This window comes from Pristiophorus japonicus, chromosome 15 (assembly GCF_044704955.1).
Source record: "Pristiophorus japonicus isolate sPriJap1 chromosome 15, sPriJap1.hap1, whole genome shotgun sequence".
Classification (NCBI taxonomy): Eukaryota; Metazoa; Chordata; class Chondrichthyes; family Pristiophoridae; genus Pristiophorus; species Pristiophorus japonicus.
This window is the reverse complement of record NC_091991.1, coordinates 78,590,437-78,606,983: the sequence shown is the minus strand read 5'-3', so window position 1 is coordinate 78,606,983 and position 16,547 is coordinate 78,590,437. Positions and strand designations below refer to the sequence as shown.

General features: G+C 41.6%; 1 protein-coding gene across 7 annotated transcripts in view; it reads left to right on the top strand.

Moving 5' to 3' along the window:
- Positions 1-16,547, top strand: part of pphln1 (periphilin 1) — a 210,703-nt gene that overhangs the window by 36,791 nt on the left and 157,365 nt on the right. The window lies entirely within an intron of this gene.

Genomic DNA, 16,547 nt, shown 5'->3' with positions numbered 1-16,547 from the left:
CATTCGTTAATCTGCTTTTCATGATTTTGTTTGAGGGATAAATAAATGGCAGAGATCCCGGGAGAACGTCTCTGCTCTTCTTCAAATAGTGCAGTGGGATCTTGTATGTTCACCTGACAGGTGGAGTAACGTTTCATCGAAAAGGCAAAACCTCCAACAATGCAGCAGTCGCTTAGTGTTGAATTGCCAGCCCAGATTATGTGCTTCTGCAATGGCCCTTGACCCCTTGACCTTCTGATTTATAGGTGACGGTGCTCTTCTTGAGTGAAGGCTGATACTTGCGATATGATATTGATTGAATCAACAGAATTTAATATTGTAATATTTTCTGACTTGGGTCCTTGGCTGAAAATCTTTTCTGCACCTGTCCTTGGTACCTGGATTTAGCCTCAATTAGATCTGATTCCCTACTCTAAAGGTTTATTTTCTTTCTTCCGGCTCCCTCCCTAAGTCTTGCTGTCTCTTTGCTTTGAAGATTTTTTCCAAATGTTGCACTCCTCTCAGCACTTCTGGTTTTCCCTATGCTGGCTTTCCTGTGCTTCTTCTGCTGGTTTTGCCTCCATCCAAGGTGTGTGTGCGCACCATACACTCCTGTGTTTTCATAACGTGGTTTGATCAGGTCTTTAAAAAGACTTCCTCAGGTATTACTGAATGTGCCTCACTGCCTTTTTTTCTGTGATCGACTACCAGTCAGGAAATTTCTAACCATACTGGGTTGTAGCCAGCATTCGCATATGTTGGATATACCTATATTGGGTGCATCCAGCATAACTTCCAAGTTGGAAACTGATATGCCAAACATTCAGATACATTGTCTCCATTCAGTCCATGGTTGAGCTGGTGACCTGACTCCCAATTGTACGAATGCCAACAAGTGTGAGACCATCTCCCAGAGTTGGTCTCCCAATGCTCGAACCTTGTACTGATTGGAATATAGCTTTAGTCTGGTGGAAGTCGAGTTGAAAAATGTATTGGTCTTGGAATTTTGATTTTAATCTTGGAAGAAAGAATGTGTTCCTGCTGACTTGCTCATGTTACAATTTAATGTAAGCAGAGCTCGAAGCATGCACATGCAGAACTCCTTATCAAAAGGTGACACGCAGCTGGCAGAGCAATTTGGTTTGCAGGCTGTACATTACATTGTACGGTTTCTGATCCGAGATCAGTACTATTGTAATGACATCCTTGGTGTATTTCAGAAACTCAGACCATGGTAGCTGAAATCCAGACAAAACGATGCAAAACGGTTACAGTAAACCTAGATGTTTGCTCAAGGTATAATTCATCGCTGATATAAATTTGACAGTTTGTTACTCTATTAGCTCTTGTGGCCATATCCTATATGTAATTACCACCATATAAAAAAAAATGCACATTTATTGCAATCTCAGTATTTGTTGCTGGAATAAGTGCTGTATCTCATGGGCTATTCCTTACTTGTTAAGTAAGTATCGCAATTGCTTGTATTGTTGTTTAGGATCAACTACTGTGATTTTGCCTGATTTACACGAGAGCCATTGTTTACAGCCTCCAAACAACAACAACAATTACTTGTATTTATATAGTATCTTTAACGTAGTAAGATGTCCCAAGGCCCTTCACAGGAGTATTTTGAGGTTGGTCAAAGCAGTATGTTTTAAGGAGTGTCTTGAAGGAGGAAAGAGAGGTGGAGAGGTTTAGCAGGGAATTCCAGAGCTTGGGGCCGAGGCAACAGAAGGCACGGCCACCAATGGTTGAGCGATTATAATCAGGGATGCTCGAGGGCAGAATTATAGAGGAGCACAGATATCTCGAGGTGGGGGGAGGAGGAGATTACAGAGATAGGGAGGGGCGAGGCCATGGAGGGATTTGAAAATAAGGGTGAGAATTTTGAAATCGCGGCATTGCTTAACCGGAAGCCATTGTTGGTCAGCGAGCACAGGGGTGATGGGTGAACAGGACTTGGTGCGAGTTAGGACACGGGCAGCCAAATTTTGGATCACCCCTAATTTATGTAGGGTAGAATGTGGGAGGCTAGCCAGGAGTGCGTTGGGAGTAGTCAAGTCGAGAGGTAACAAAGGCATGGATAAGGGTCTCAGCAGCAGATGAGTAGAGGCAAGGGCAGAGACGGGCGATGATATGGAGGTGGAAGTAGACAATTTTTGTTGTGCCGCGGATATGTGACCGGAAGCTCATTTCAGGGTCAAATATCACACCGAGGTTGCAAACAGACTGGTTCAGCCTCAGACAGAAGTTGGGGAGAGGGATGGTGTCAGTGGCTAGGGAACGGTGGTGGGGACCGAAAACAATGGCTTCCTAATATTCAATTGGAGAAAATTTTTGCTCATCCAGAACTGGATGTCGGACAAGCAGTCTTGACTGTTTCGAAACCGTGGAGGGGTCGAGAGAAGTGGTGGTAAGATAGAGCTGAGTGTCATCAGCATACATGTGGAAACTGATGCTGTCTTTTTGGATGTCGTCGCCAAGGCGCAACATCTCGATCAGAAATAGGAAGGGGCCAAGGATGGCTTCTTGGCGGACACCAGAGGTAACGATGCCGTAATGAATAAACAGTGGGGATAGTAGTTGTGCCAGAGGACTTGAAGCTTGCCAATGAAACACCTCTGTTCAAAAGGGGAACCGAGATAAACAAAGTAACTATAAAGCAGCCAGCCTAACATATTGAGTAAGGCTTGAGAGGCAATTATATGAGATTAAATTATAAGTCACCCAGAAAGACATGAATTTATTTCGGAGAGCCAGTATAGATTTGGAAAAGGCAAATCGTATCCTACGAATATAATGGTATTTTCGTGAGAAGACAATGGAATGTATTGCTAAAGGAAATGCAGAGATGTTGTGAATATGGATTTTCAAAGGCATTTGGCTAGGTTCTCTATAGGAAGTTTGATAATGAGCTAATGTAATAAAAGAAGTGTGGAAGCATGAATCAGATTTTGGTTAAAGGACAGAAACGAGAGACTATCACACTGGAGGGATGTAAATAGTGGTTTCCTCCAGGATCAATCTTGCGATCGTTTTCTTAATGTAAGAACAGCTCGGCTTGGTTGTGGGGCATAATATCAGAATTTGCAGATAAAACAAGAATAACTGAAGCAACTTCAGAAGGACACAGACAAGTTAGTATCTTGGGATAGATGTCTGATGAAATTTAATGCAAACAAATGTGTGGTGATATATTTTGGAAGAAAAACATTGCAAAAAGACATGTATACTAAATGATAAAATGTGTAAAAGGGGCCGAGGTTCTGATAGATACATGTTTAAAGGTGGGAGGAGGTGTTGATCTGTTTATAAAAAATAAATAAATAATGGGATCCCTGCTTTTACAAATGGGACAGGTTGAAAAAGCGAACTGGCAATGCGAAACATATACAAACCATTGGTTAAGCTGTAGTTGGAATGTTGTGTCCAGTTTTGGGAACCCTACTTTGGACTAATATTGAAGCCATGGTGAAGGTGCAGAAGATTTGCCAAAATGATTCAATGGATGAGAGACTTGAGTTATCAGGAGAGACCAGAGGAACTGGGATCTTATTGTTGCAGCAAAGAAGGTTAAGAGTCGACCGAATGGAGGGATTTAAAATTGAAAAGTTTTGATGGTAAATTGTAGAAAGACTCTTTCCACTGGAGGAAATTCTTCACCAAAAGAAGGAAGAAGTTAGATGATTTTTTGAATGCAGATAGTTGATAGCACATGGTATTCCCTAACAGTACTGGAATCATAATCCACAATACATTATAAAAGAGTACTTCATAAATATTATAAAAAGAGAACATTAAAAAGGTATAGGCAGCAAGGCACAAGCATGGGGCTAAACAGATAGCTCGTTCAGAGTTGGCACAGGAGCAGCGGTCCTTTTGTGTAGTAAAATGCTATTGTAAATGAGTTTCCCATGTGTGCAACATAGTCGTGCTCAAAATATGGCCGATGGAGGGGGCGGGCGGGCATTTGAAGGCTGCCTTCCTTTCAACTGCAATGGTTGGTGCTCCATCTACCTCTGCACATTTGTTTATGATCTATTCATTGGTGAGATGTTGACTAAGCTCGAATTCAGTGCTTAGTTCGCTTGCTCTTCAGCGAAATAAGGCCAGGGAATGCCTTTGGAGATGGAGCAATCCCAGCTTCTGTAGATCAGTTGAACAAGTTTTGTTGATAAAGAACATGACTTAGTAACAGCTCATGGTGGCATAATTAAAATCAGCAGCTTACTTAGGAAATTGTAGGTGGCAAATTGTCCCATTACTCCATATCACAGCATTTTAAAGAATGGTCTTCGAGCAAGATGTGAGTTGAATGTTTGGCTCTTGACAAGAAATGTTCACATCTGGTGTAAGATGTCAATGACAGGTGTTGATGGCAGTTCGGAAGTTACATATAATGGGACCAAATTTCCCTAAACTCTTTTTCTGGCGCCCTCACTCGATCTGCGCTGCTTTTGCCCGCCTCCAAGCATGCTGAAAAAAGACCTCCGTAATTTGGCTGCTCCCCAGCCTCCCCTCCATCGTGGCGCGATTTGGTCGGAGCCAGGTCCTGGTGCTGAAAACCATGTTGGGTCCTCTGCACATTAGCTCCTGGCAGGCCGTTTCTGCAAACTCGTGCTGCAGGCTTTGTGGGAGGGGCCGAAGCACGCCATCCCGAGCCCTGGCCGAATGGGCTCCCTCATCGACGTCCTGCTTCGTTCCCTATGGTAGGATTTCTATTTTTTTGTTATTTACTGATTGATTTTGATGCTTTTGGTGCATTTTTTAAAAATTTATTGATTGCTCATTACTTTGGTCTTGGTGTTTTAGGGGCAAGGTTCCTGCTATTTTATTAATTAATTGCTTATTACTTTTTGTGCTTTGTTTGGTGCTTGGTGATGCTTTAAATGTAGTTACTTGCGCCGCCGATTCCTTAACTGTAAGTAAGCTCTTTCTGTGCGGACAAAAGTGGACAAAGTTAGTTTAGTACAACTTTTTTCTGGTCAAATTGGCATAAATGGTGTAAGTGGCTGGGGGAAAAAAAACTGACCTAACAAAAAACCTAACTAACTCACTGATACTGGTGCCAATTAAATTGCAACTAAAAAGATACACCAGAAAAATCAGGTTACACCAAAAAAACGATGCAACTCAAGGGGCAATTTGGGCCCAATGCCTCTTTATAAGCCAGGGCATGCAAAGGTGGATGACAATGTTTCATTATACAGTTACTGCCAAATTACTTGCCTTGGCCACAGTAATTAGGGGACGTACTGAGTTTAGGTGTGATGGTACAGATAAATCTCAACTCACTCCTACCAGTGTGATGCAATTCCAGAATATGACTCTTCAATACAGTTCCACCAATGCTGGTATCACTGGTACCGATAAAAAAATGTGACCATGCATCTGTGAGCAGTGGACTGACTATTCAACATGGGGAGATGACAACTGAGCCGAATTCTGCCTTCACCTAAAATTCACAGGTGTATACTTAACAGTATTTTTAATTTGTTGCCAGTGCTAAGGAAGTTATGCTGTAGTGAATATGGGGTACAATCTACAGTCCTGTTGGTATCCTTTTGCAGAGCCTTATATCAGAAATATCACAGAACAAGTAACGAAGCTGAATCCTTCTACGTCTGCCTGGCACAGCACTTCACCATAATTGGGATTTACCCATTGAAATGTCTGTCTCCAGTGCCATTTTTGAATATAGGGCAAGAAAAACTTTGAAAAAAGATAATGGAAGTATGAAATGTGATCTGTCAAATGGAAAGTCTCTCAGTTCAAGCTTGATCGAGTTAATCATGCTTTTCCAACAAAGTGTATGCTTTCTCTTCAATGTAAGTCTGCCTGAAAATGGAGTTAGATGGATGAAGTTCAAATTGCATTTGTGGTATCGAAGTGCTGACCAGATCAGCCGAATTGCCCATTTTTGACATTGAATGGGGTCGGGGTGTTCTGGCACTTGTACTTCAAAGATTTCTGTTTTTAAAGACTAACTTCCAGGTGAAGGTGCCAATCTGTTTGACATTGGCAGATTAAAACTGAGGCACAACAGTCAGACCAGCAGATCTGGAGAGTGTTTGCTATTAGATCACTGGCTGTTGGCTTTGTCTAGTTCCTCTTTGGGTGTGTTTATGAAATCTCCAACAAGTTTTTCCATTTTGTGGAAGCCAGCATGATCCATGTCTTTTATTAACGAGTTTGCTTTTTTAATGTAATGAGTTCCACTTAATTGCTGCATTCAAGTCGCTTTATAAATTTACTGCAATCATTTCAGAACTTCATTCGTTTATGGTTTTTACAGCTCACTAAATCCAGATTTAAACAATGCAGTATCTATGTGGTCCCTGAGTAGGAAAATGTTAAGCAAACAGGGTCCTTCATCATTTACTCTCATCTGTGTTGCGAGCTTTCCTTAAAGGCATAAAAATAGTCCAATACGGGAATACGGGAACTGATCAATTTAAATACAAAATTAATCACCTTAAGCATATTTTAATTTTTTTGGAGGATTTAATGCATTGTTAATGATTTAAGCATTACCGATATATCGCCAATCTCCTGAATAAAAGCCTAGTCATGGCAGTCGTACACGCACACACGCAGCTCAGTAACTAATGTTAATATTATGAATAAGCAACAATTTATATTGTAAGAGAATCCAAACCAACTGGTGGCAAATGTTTTCCCCTGCAGAATATGGTACAAAACGTCTGAGCTTAAAATTGTTTTTTGAGATTGGATTTGTTCTTCCAAGCTTCAACAATAATAATGCTGTTTCCTCCAATAACAACCATGCCAGTGTTCTCGTGCCCACCTGGCACTATCTCCACAGAGTCATCCATTCCAGAATCTCTTGCATGTAATTCTTTGCCCCAGAGAGCTGTGCAGACTTGGGTCATTGAATATATTTAAGGCGGAGATAGATTTTTGAGCGATAAGGGAGTAAAGGGTTATGGGGAGCGGGCAGGGAAGTGGAGCTGAGTCCATGATCAGATCAGCCATGATCTTATTGAATGGAGGAGCCAGGCTCGAGGGGCCAAATAGCCTACTCCGAGAACATGAGAACATAAGAATTCGGAACAGGAGTAGGCCATCTAGCCCCTCGAGCCTGCTCCACCATTCAAAAAGATCATGGCTGATCTGGCCGTGGACTCAGCTCCACTTACCCGCCCGCTCCCCATAACCCTTAATTCCCCTGTTGGTTAAAAATCTATCTATCTGTGATTTGAATACATTCAATGAGCTAGCCTCAACTGCTTCCTTGGGCAGAGAATTCCACAGATTCACAACCCTCTGGGAAAAGAAATTCCTTCTCAACTCGGTTTTAAATTGGCTCCCCCGTATTTTGAGGCAGTGCCCCCTAGTTCTCGTCTCCCCGACCAGTGGAAACAACCTCTCTGCCTCGATCTTGTCTATCCCTTTCATTATTTTAAATGTTTCGATAAGATCACCCCTCAATCCTTCTGAACTCCAACGAGTAAAGACCCAGTCGACTCAATCTATCATCATAAGGTAACCCCCTCATCTCTGTAATCAGCCTAGTGAATCGTCTCTGTACCCCCTCCAAAGCTAGTATATCCTTCCTTAAATAAGGTTACCAAAACTGCATGCAGTACTCCAGGTGCGGCCTCACCAATACCCTGTACAGTTGCAGCAGGACCTCCCTGCTTTTGTACTCCATCCCTCTCGCAATGAAGGCCAACATTCCATTCGCCTTCCTGATTACCTACTGCATCTGCAAACTAACTTTTTGGGATTCATGCACAAGGACCCCCAGGTCCCTCTGCACCGCAGCATGTTGTAATTTCTCCCCATTCAAATAATATTCCCTTTTACTGTTTTTTCCCCCAAGATGGATGACCTCCCATTTTCCGACATTGTATTCCATCTGCCAAACCTTAGCCCAGTCGCTTAACCTGTCTAAATCTCTGCAGCCTCTCTGTGTCCTCGACACAACCCGCTTTCCCACTAATCTTTGTGTCATTTGCAAATTTTGTTGCACTACACTCTGTCCCCTCTTCCAGATCATCGATGTGTATTGTAAACAGTTGTGGTCCCAGCACCGATCCCTGTGGCACACCACCGATTTCCAACCCGAAAAGGACCCATTTATCCCGACTCTGCTTTCTGTTAGCCAGCCGATTCTCGATCCATGCAAATACATTTCCTCTGACTCCGCGTACCTTTATCTTCTGCAGTAACCTATTGTGTGGCACCTTATTGAATGCCTTTTGGAAATCTAAATACACCACATCCATCGGTACACCTCTAACCACCATGCTCGTTATATCCTCAAAGAATTCCAGTAAATTAGTTAAACATGATTTCCCCTTCATGAATCCATGTTGCGTCTGCTTGATTGCACTATTCCTATCTAGATGTCCCGCTATTTCTTCCTTACTGATAGCTACAAGCATTTTCCCCACTACAGATGTTAAACTAACCGGCCTATAGTTACCTGCCTTTTGTCTGCCCCCTTTTTTAAACAGAGGCGTTGCATTAGCTGCTTTCCAATCCGCTGGTACCTCCCCAGAGTCCAGAGAATTTTGGTAGATTATAACGAATGCATCTGCTATAACTTCCGCCATCTCTTTTAATACCCTGGGATGCATTTCATCAGGACCAGGGGACTTGTCTACCTTGAATCCCATTAGCCTGTCCAGCACTATCCCTCTAGTGATAGTGATTGTCTCAAGGTCCTCCCTTCCCACATTCCCGTGACCAGCAATTTTTGGCATGGCTTTTGTGTCTTCCACTGTGAAAACCGAAGCAAAATAATTGTTTAAGGTCTCAGCCATTTCCACATTTCCCATTATTAAATCCCCCTTCTCATCTTCTAAGGGACCAACATTTACTTTCGTCACTCTCTTCCGTTTTATATATCTTTTTATGTTTTGCGCAAGTTTACTTTCGCAATCTATCTTTCCTTTCTTTATTGCTTTCTTAGTCATTCTTCGCTGTCGTTTAAAATGTTCCCAATCTTCTAGTTTCCCACTAACCTTGGCCACCTGAAATGCATTGGTTTTTAATTTGATACTCTCCTTTATTTTCTTGGTTATCCATGGCTGGTTATCCCTTCTCTTACTGCCCTTCTTTTTCACTGGAATATATTCTTGTTGAGCACTATGAAAGAGCTCCTTAAAAGTACTCCACTGTTCCTCAGTTGTGCCACCGTTTAGTCTGTGTTTCCAGTCTACTTTAGCCAACTCTGCCCTCATCCCACTGTAGTCCCCTTTGTTTAAGCATAGTATGCTCGTTTGAGACACTACTCCTCCGATTACTTATGCACTTGTCATTCTTCAGTTTTTGCAATGGCTTCTTCTCCATAAACATTTTCAGATCTGCTAGTTGGACATTTCTCATTTTCTCAGGGTCCTACTTCATCAACTGTTATTTAAGATCCTTATGAGGAAAGGTTGAGTAGGTCGGGCCTCTACTCATTGGAATTCAGAATAATGAGAGGTGATCTTATCAAAACATATAAGATTATGAGGGGGCCTGACAAGGTGGATGCAGAGAGGATATTTCCACTGATAGGGGAGACTAGAACTTGGGGGCATAATCTTAGAATAAGGGGCCGCCCATTTAAAACTGAGATGAGGAGGAATTTCTTCTCTGAGGGATGGAAATCTATGGAATTCGCTGCTTCAGAGAGCTGTGGAAGCTGGGTCATTGAATAAATCTAAGACCGAGATAGACAGTTTCTTAACTGATAAGGGAATAAGGGGTAATGGGGAGTGGGCAGGGAAGTGGACCTGAGTCCATGATCAGATCAGCCATGATCGTATTAAATGGCGGAGCAGACTCAAGGGGCCGTCTGGCCTACTCCTGCTTCTCTTTCAATGTTCTTGTCTTATGTTCTCATGTTATCCATCGGCGTTGACTTCAAACCAGTAGTAATAAAAAAAAAATATTCCCAGGCATGTTACTTTGGAGCAACGAACTGGTTTCACGACCGATGCAATCATCCATCCACTCTTTGCTCTTTGTATTTCTAATTAGAAACTATGTTTTCCAGGTGACTGTCATTGTCTAGCTAAAGGGGGATGCGGTGATCATGGGCCATAGGCCAGAAAACCAGGAAAGGAATCTATTTTGTGGGATCCCACGTGACTCGCCGAATGTGATCATCCGGCTGGTATTTAGGTTGACTGAAAGCATTAAACTTGAATTTTCCTTTCCATTAAGAATGTGATTGTTCGATGCACTCTGTTCACCCATCTAGAGAAAGAAAAAAGACTTGAATTTATATAGCGCCTTTCATGACCACCGGAAGCCTCAAAGCGCATTACAGTACTTTTGGAATGTAGTCACTGTTGTAATGTCGGAACTGCGGCAGACAATTTGCGCAAAGCAAGCTCCCACAAACAGCAATGTGATAATGACCAGTTGATCTGTTTTTGTGATGTTGATTGAGGGATAACTATTGCCAGGACATGTAAAGGAAAGCACCATGCATGATGGAGTTCATAAAGGGGCAGCTGCGGCTTTGAATATTTTTTTAAAAATTTAATTTTTCCAAATATCTTTTTTCTCTTATTTTCAAATCTTAGTTTTTAATGTTTATATTTACATGTTTCTATCGATTAAAATGCTTACATTAAAACAAAAGGAGACAAATGTCTGTAAAAGTACTAGCTGTGGATGAAGGATTTACATAACGGCTGCTTAAAAAAAGGCTCTTGCAATACAAACCTTGGCATGAGCTTTGGGAAGGGACATGGCACCCAAGTACAAGCGCAGAGCTGCTATTATCGATGATTGGAGTGTTGCATTTTTTAGACTTGTACCTCAGATACCTTCTGCATGCATGGTGCCAAAGACAACTCGCTAAAGTGAACCCTTGTTCACTGTGAATGCGGGTGTGCCTATACACACCTAGTATCTGGATAATTGTGGTGATCCCAGCCAGGGGCATTGTTTTTAGTTTACTGAATATATCATATGCCTACACACTTCTTTGACTTGGGGAAAGTGATAGAATAAATGCGATCAGACTGTGGCTTAGGCTATAAACAAATGGCTTTTTTGACCGTAATAGCAAAGGTACACAGCAGATTTACAGTAATGTACAAAATCTAGCTAGTCCTTGTTGGCATGTAGAAAATAACGAATGGTTGCCTCTCCTGTGCTAGATGTCAGAATAAAATTAGACCTGAAACAAGATACCTAATAATCATCATCATTTGCATCAGGCTGCCAAACATCTAAAGGATGTAACTGATAATGGCTGAGGTTGCAGGAAGCCGTCTTAAAGGTGTGATGCAATCTAATTATTTGTATGTGAACATTTTAGCAGAATTGTATATCGGTAAATGACACTAATCAAAAAGTTAGAATGGATCACCACCTACCTAATAGTTGCTGAAATAATCCAGGTGACATATAATCCTGGCAGCCTTTTTGTCAGTTAAAGCAGTTATATATTAATGTTTCACTGATGCGTTCAAGAGTCAAATCATCAGTTTCCTGGGCCTTGTATAACAAACAGGCTAGGTTATTTTATTTGTCAGTGAACCTGGTTTTAAACCTGAAGATATAATGAAGACAGAATAAAAACAACACGATAAAGATAATGCTGTATTTTGTTAAATTGTGTTAAAGTTACTTAAGGTTGGTTTTAAAATTCCTCCAGCATGGGGTTTCATGGTTTAAATGATGAGTGGAAGAAGGCATATAGGGGAAATTGGCAGCTGCCAGACTGCTTGTGGCTGTCATTATGACACCAATCATATCTACAGGCCCTGCCACACCAACCTGACAATGCCTTTTGGCTAAGATCATGCGTAACTGACCTGACAGGGGAGTAACCATGACCCAAAAGTGGTTCTCCCTGGATCAGGAAGGTGATTCTCCTATGCTTTTTGGAAATAGGAGGTGGATGGGTGGGGTGGTTTGACCCATCCACCTCCACGGAGGTGTGTGGGGTTGCTGACCCATCCACCTCCATGGCACAAACCTGGTATTGCAGTACTTCCAGGAACGGTGCAGTGGCTCTCGGCCTTTTGGCTAAGAGCATTGGCGCAGAGTGATCCTTGATGTGTGCAAGGTGACCTCTGGCGTTTGTGATTTGACAAAGAATTGGAAAGATTGGCTACGAATAAAAAAAAATTAAAAAAAATGACAGAGGATAGCTGTCTCCTGGATCAGAAGGGAGCAGTTGCAGAGCTGTGCCATGTGCAAGAAGACCCGAAGCCAATTACACTCCTAGGGATGGCACTGCCAATGACAGTCAAGTTTCCCTCAGCTTTTCTAGCTATGCTTCTGTAATCATCATAGGCAGTCCCTCAAATCAAGGATGACTTGCTTCCACGCCAAAAAGTTAACGGGTGTTTCAATGAGGACCTAATATTCCAGGTCCCGAAATAAATCTTGAAGGGTGGAAGATGCCTGTGCATGGATTTTTTTTAAACCTGTGGTAGCCATTGCATACCAGCCACCACACGGGCTTGACAGTGCTCGGTCTTGGTCCAGTGGCAAGGATTAACCAAGGCGACTGGAGACCAGCTCTGCTGCACGGACCGAGTGCGCACACTTATCGCAGTGTGGGCTGGCCTGTGCTGCTCCTGGGCCCCGATCATGTCGCTCTACAATCCCTCGCCGCTCCTTCGCCCCAACTTCGCCGCTCCTGGTATCACTGCTTCTGTATCACTGTGGTGTCCACGTGAATCAAACAGATGATTAATGTCAACATGGCCAGCACTTTCATCTCCCCCTGAATAGCAACAGGAGCACAACACAGCTGCCCAATGTCACCACCACTGCAATTCCCAAAGTGCAAGGTTAGCATTGATAGCTGTGACTGACTTGATGTTATCTCCAAGTTTACAAGCAGCATCATCTGGAAAGGGTGCTTGTAACCTTTTGTGAGCGATATGCAGGGTCTTGAGGTGTTGTCTTCATCTGGACCACTATCAATGTTAGCAGGCTGCTCTTCCAGGCCCACAGTGACTGAAATGGAATAAATGTTAGAATCCTGGTGGTGTCAGTACACACCTTAAAGCAGATTGCATCACAAGATACTAACATGTTTGTGTGATTGTCTGTGAATGAATGAAATTGGGGTAGCTAAGAGCAGAATGATGTAAGTTGAAGGAGGCCTGCAGCTGTTTCATCTTTCGCTGCTCCTTCCATGCTCTTCAATACAAGAATGTCTAGGGAACTTAAGGGAGTTGAGGACGTAGAATTTGAATTTTGATTCAATTCAAGTTTGTTTCCGTGTGCGATGTGTTCTTTCTGTTGTGCTCGTAGAGAAGTGGCCTTGACATGTTCAAGAAACACATACACATCAACATACATGGGCAATCTACAATCCATGCAGGCTATCGGTTAGAAAGCAAGCTCACACATCCCAGGCCCTCGGGGCTTCCACATAACTAGCTACCTCCACTACTACTCAATCCCACTCACTTCTCTCACATCCTGGTACAATCCTCTCACTTCTATCGCCCCCTCCAAGCTTCCTTCCATCATTACCATATCTTTCACACTACCCCGAGACCTGTGATGCATTTCCCATTACTTGTGTATCTTGAGACCTGCTACACAATTGTGCAATACACCATAAATGTGTTTCCCATTTTTCCCACATCCACTCCCAAATTCTCATGCCCTAAAATTCATGCAGTATTTCTGCACCCAGAGAATTTCCTTCCCACTATGCATGCATATCACCACCCCAACTCTTCTTGCCACCAATATGTTTTGCATTCGCCTTACAACTCCCAACTTTTCTCCTCCTTTGTTCACGAACCCTGAATCACCCCCATAACTTGACTTAGACTCCTGCTTACTTCATGACGCAGCAGGTCAGGCACTCTCCAACATTAATACCATCTTCCACCAACCACGAGTAAGCTGATATTCTCTCTCATTTTTATTAAATCTATATATTCGAAATACTCCATTCAAATTATATCCATGTACACAAATTAAAATATAAATTATCTGCACATAAATACATTTTAATGTACTCACATTGTCTTTATTCATATATAATTATATAAAATCCTTCCTATATACAATTCATCTTATTTTTCAATTAAGTACATTTCAGTTTACCATTTACTTTTTACATTCATTCCTTTGTTTTGATCAACAATCCTTTTATTAGCAATAATACCTCAAGTATACCTTCATAGTTATACATTCTCCATTACGTTATATTTTTTGACACAGGACTTTCTGTATAAATATATGCACACACACACTCTTGGAATTTGAGCCTGAAAATGCCACTGACACTAATAAAAATGCAATTCACCTTCAGTCAACAAAAATCAGTGGCGTTGGTAGCATTTTGTATGTTACATGGGATAAACCAGTGTGCTCGCTTTAACTCACTGAGCAGTGCCACATGAGATCTGCCAGTACTTTTTTTTTAAAAACACCTCCAGGTTCCCTTGCTGTTCAATCATTTATGTACCTGAGCCACACAGACATAGCAGGTTTTTGGTTCATTGGCACTGACTACAGTAATTTTGTTCCCTGATTCCCGATAAGAGCTGAGTTAGCTGGTCTTTAACCATGCTGGTGGTAGATGCCTTACAATTAACCTCAGCACTTCTGGGCTAAGAAGGAGAAAATCAAATAAGGTTCCGACTCCGGATCATTCTTTAGTGATACCTGCTGAAAGTGATCCTGTGTGGATGTCATTTGAGGATAGAATTGGCCTCTCTTTTTCCCCACTACCTCTCCGATTGCACTTGAATTGCATGTTGGTACTGAATGTAAAGGCTCACAGCTGAAAAATAACAGTATGGGCAAGCTATCGAGGACGTTTGTGGAACTAAGGGAGGAGTTGATGCCCAAGGATGAGAAAATAAATGTCAACGCTGCATATGGTATTATACATCAGTTCTTTGCTGCATGTTTTTCTTTCTTTGTTTCAAAGGTAAGTATGTAAGACTCTGACTCAAGACTATTTCCAGTGTGGCGAGAAAAAGTAATTGTGGCCAGTATCTCGAAAAATGAGTTGGCAGTTAGCATTGATAACGCTCTCCCCGAGCTGCTGCCCACCAAATCAAAACCTAGTGTAGTCTTCAGGAGAAGCAGAGTTACACAGCGAGTGGTTAGGATCTGGAATTCACTGCCTGAAAGGGTGCTGGAGGCGGATTCAATTGTGGCTTTCAAAAGGGTGCCTGAAGGAAAAAAAATTGCAGGGCTTACGGGGAAAGGGCGGAGGAGTGAGACGAGCTGAAGTGCTCTTGCAGAGTGCCGGCACAGGCTCAACGGGCCAAATGGCCTCTCTCTGTGCTGTAACCATTGTATAATTCTCAAGAGGGTGGGAGATAATTGGACCAAGGTGCACAGATGTGATTCAGTCCCCCTTTTAAAATCACACATTCTGTCTTTTAATTTTTATATATCCATTATAAATTCCTATTTCCACATTTATAATGGAAATTGTGTCCATAAACCTGTGCCTCCAGTGAGTGTAGTTCATGTGATGAGCTTGCATTGGCAGTTTCCATTATAAATGTGGATATAAGAATTTATAATCGAAAAAAAGTTGACAGGCAGTGCATGCAGATGTAACATTTTTACTCTAGATCAGCTTTCGCAACCTATTAATATTCTTGATTGCTCATTTGATCAAATAATGTGATGTGGCAGCTTCCTCCAGATTCTTTCAGTTGTGGGAAGGAGAAGAAAAAGTTGTATGGGTTTTTAATATACTGTCTTCAACCTTCTTTTCATTAAATGCAAATTGATGGGCAGAAAGAGAAGAATGTTCCAAACAAATGAATAAAACATCTTCGACTTGTGCTCTGCAGTATAAGCGAGCTTTTATTTTGTACATTTGAGATCTGTAGCTCCAGCAAATATCCCTGTCTTTGCAAAAGGAGCACAGTCGGGCCACTGCCTTTACTTATTTTGACTTGACTTTGAATCCATCCCAAAGAGATGAAGTTTGAAACTCCTTTGTCAGTATAATTTGTGCCTTTGACTGCATAATTTCCTCTTAAGTACAAAACAAAATTACAAAAATGACCAACTTCAGTCAAGAATCTAAACATTGTCACAATGATATTTAAATGTGTAGTTGCTTAATCTTAATTTATCAAAGCTATTTCATTTTAAATTCGCACACCAGGTGACCCAGTATGGTACCATTTCTTTATCAAATTCATTTGACGTGGGAATGCAGGCACACAGTGCCACTTTTGGCTTTGGTGCTACGTTGAGTGCTATTCCTCAAAACTCGAGTGTCTTTTTGGATGTGAATTGTTAAAATATATTTTAATTGGTTTCTAAGGAAATAATTTTGAGAGCTTTTTCTGATGTATTATTTTAAATCATTCTCCTCTTGTTCAAGTTGGTCATGATTGTTAGACCTGAATCTGCCATTGGAGGGCGCTGAGAACCTGTTAAGTAAATTGGAACATGAGTGCAAAGCCTTGCAAAGATGTTACTGCTATCAATGGAATGAACCCTTAAGTTTAAAACAATTTAATTCTTCACCCTTCATGACCATAAGTTAATCATTAAAACATAATATTCTGCAATTAATTTGAATCTTGGTTTTATTTTGGTAGATTTATGCATTGTGATAAATTATGAATACAGGT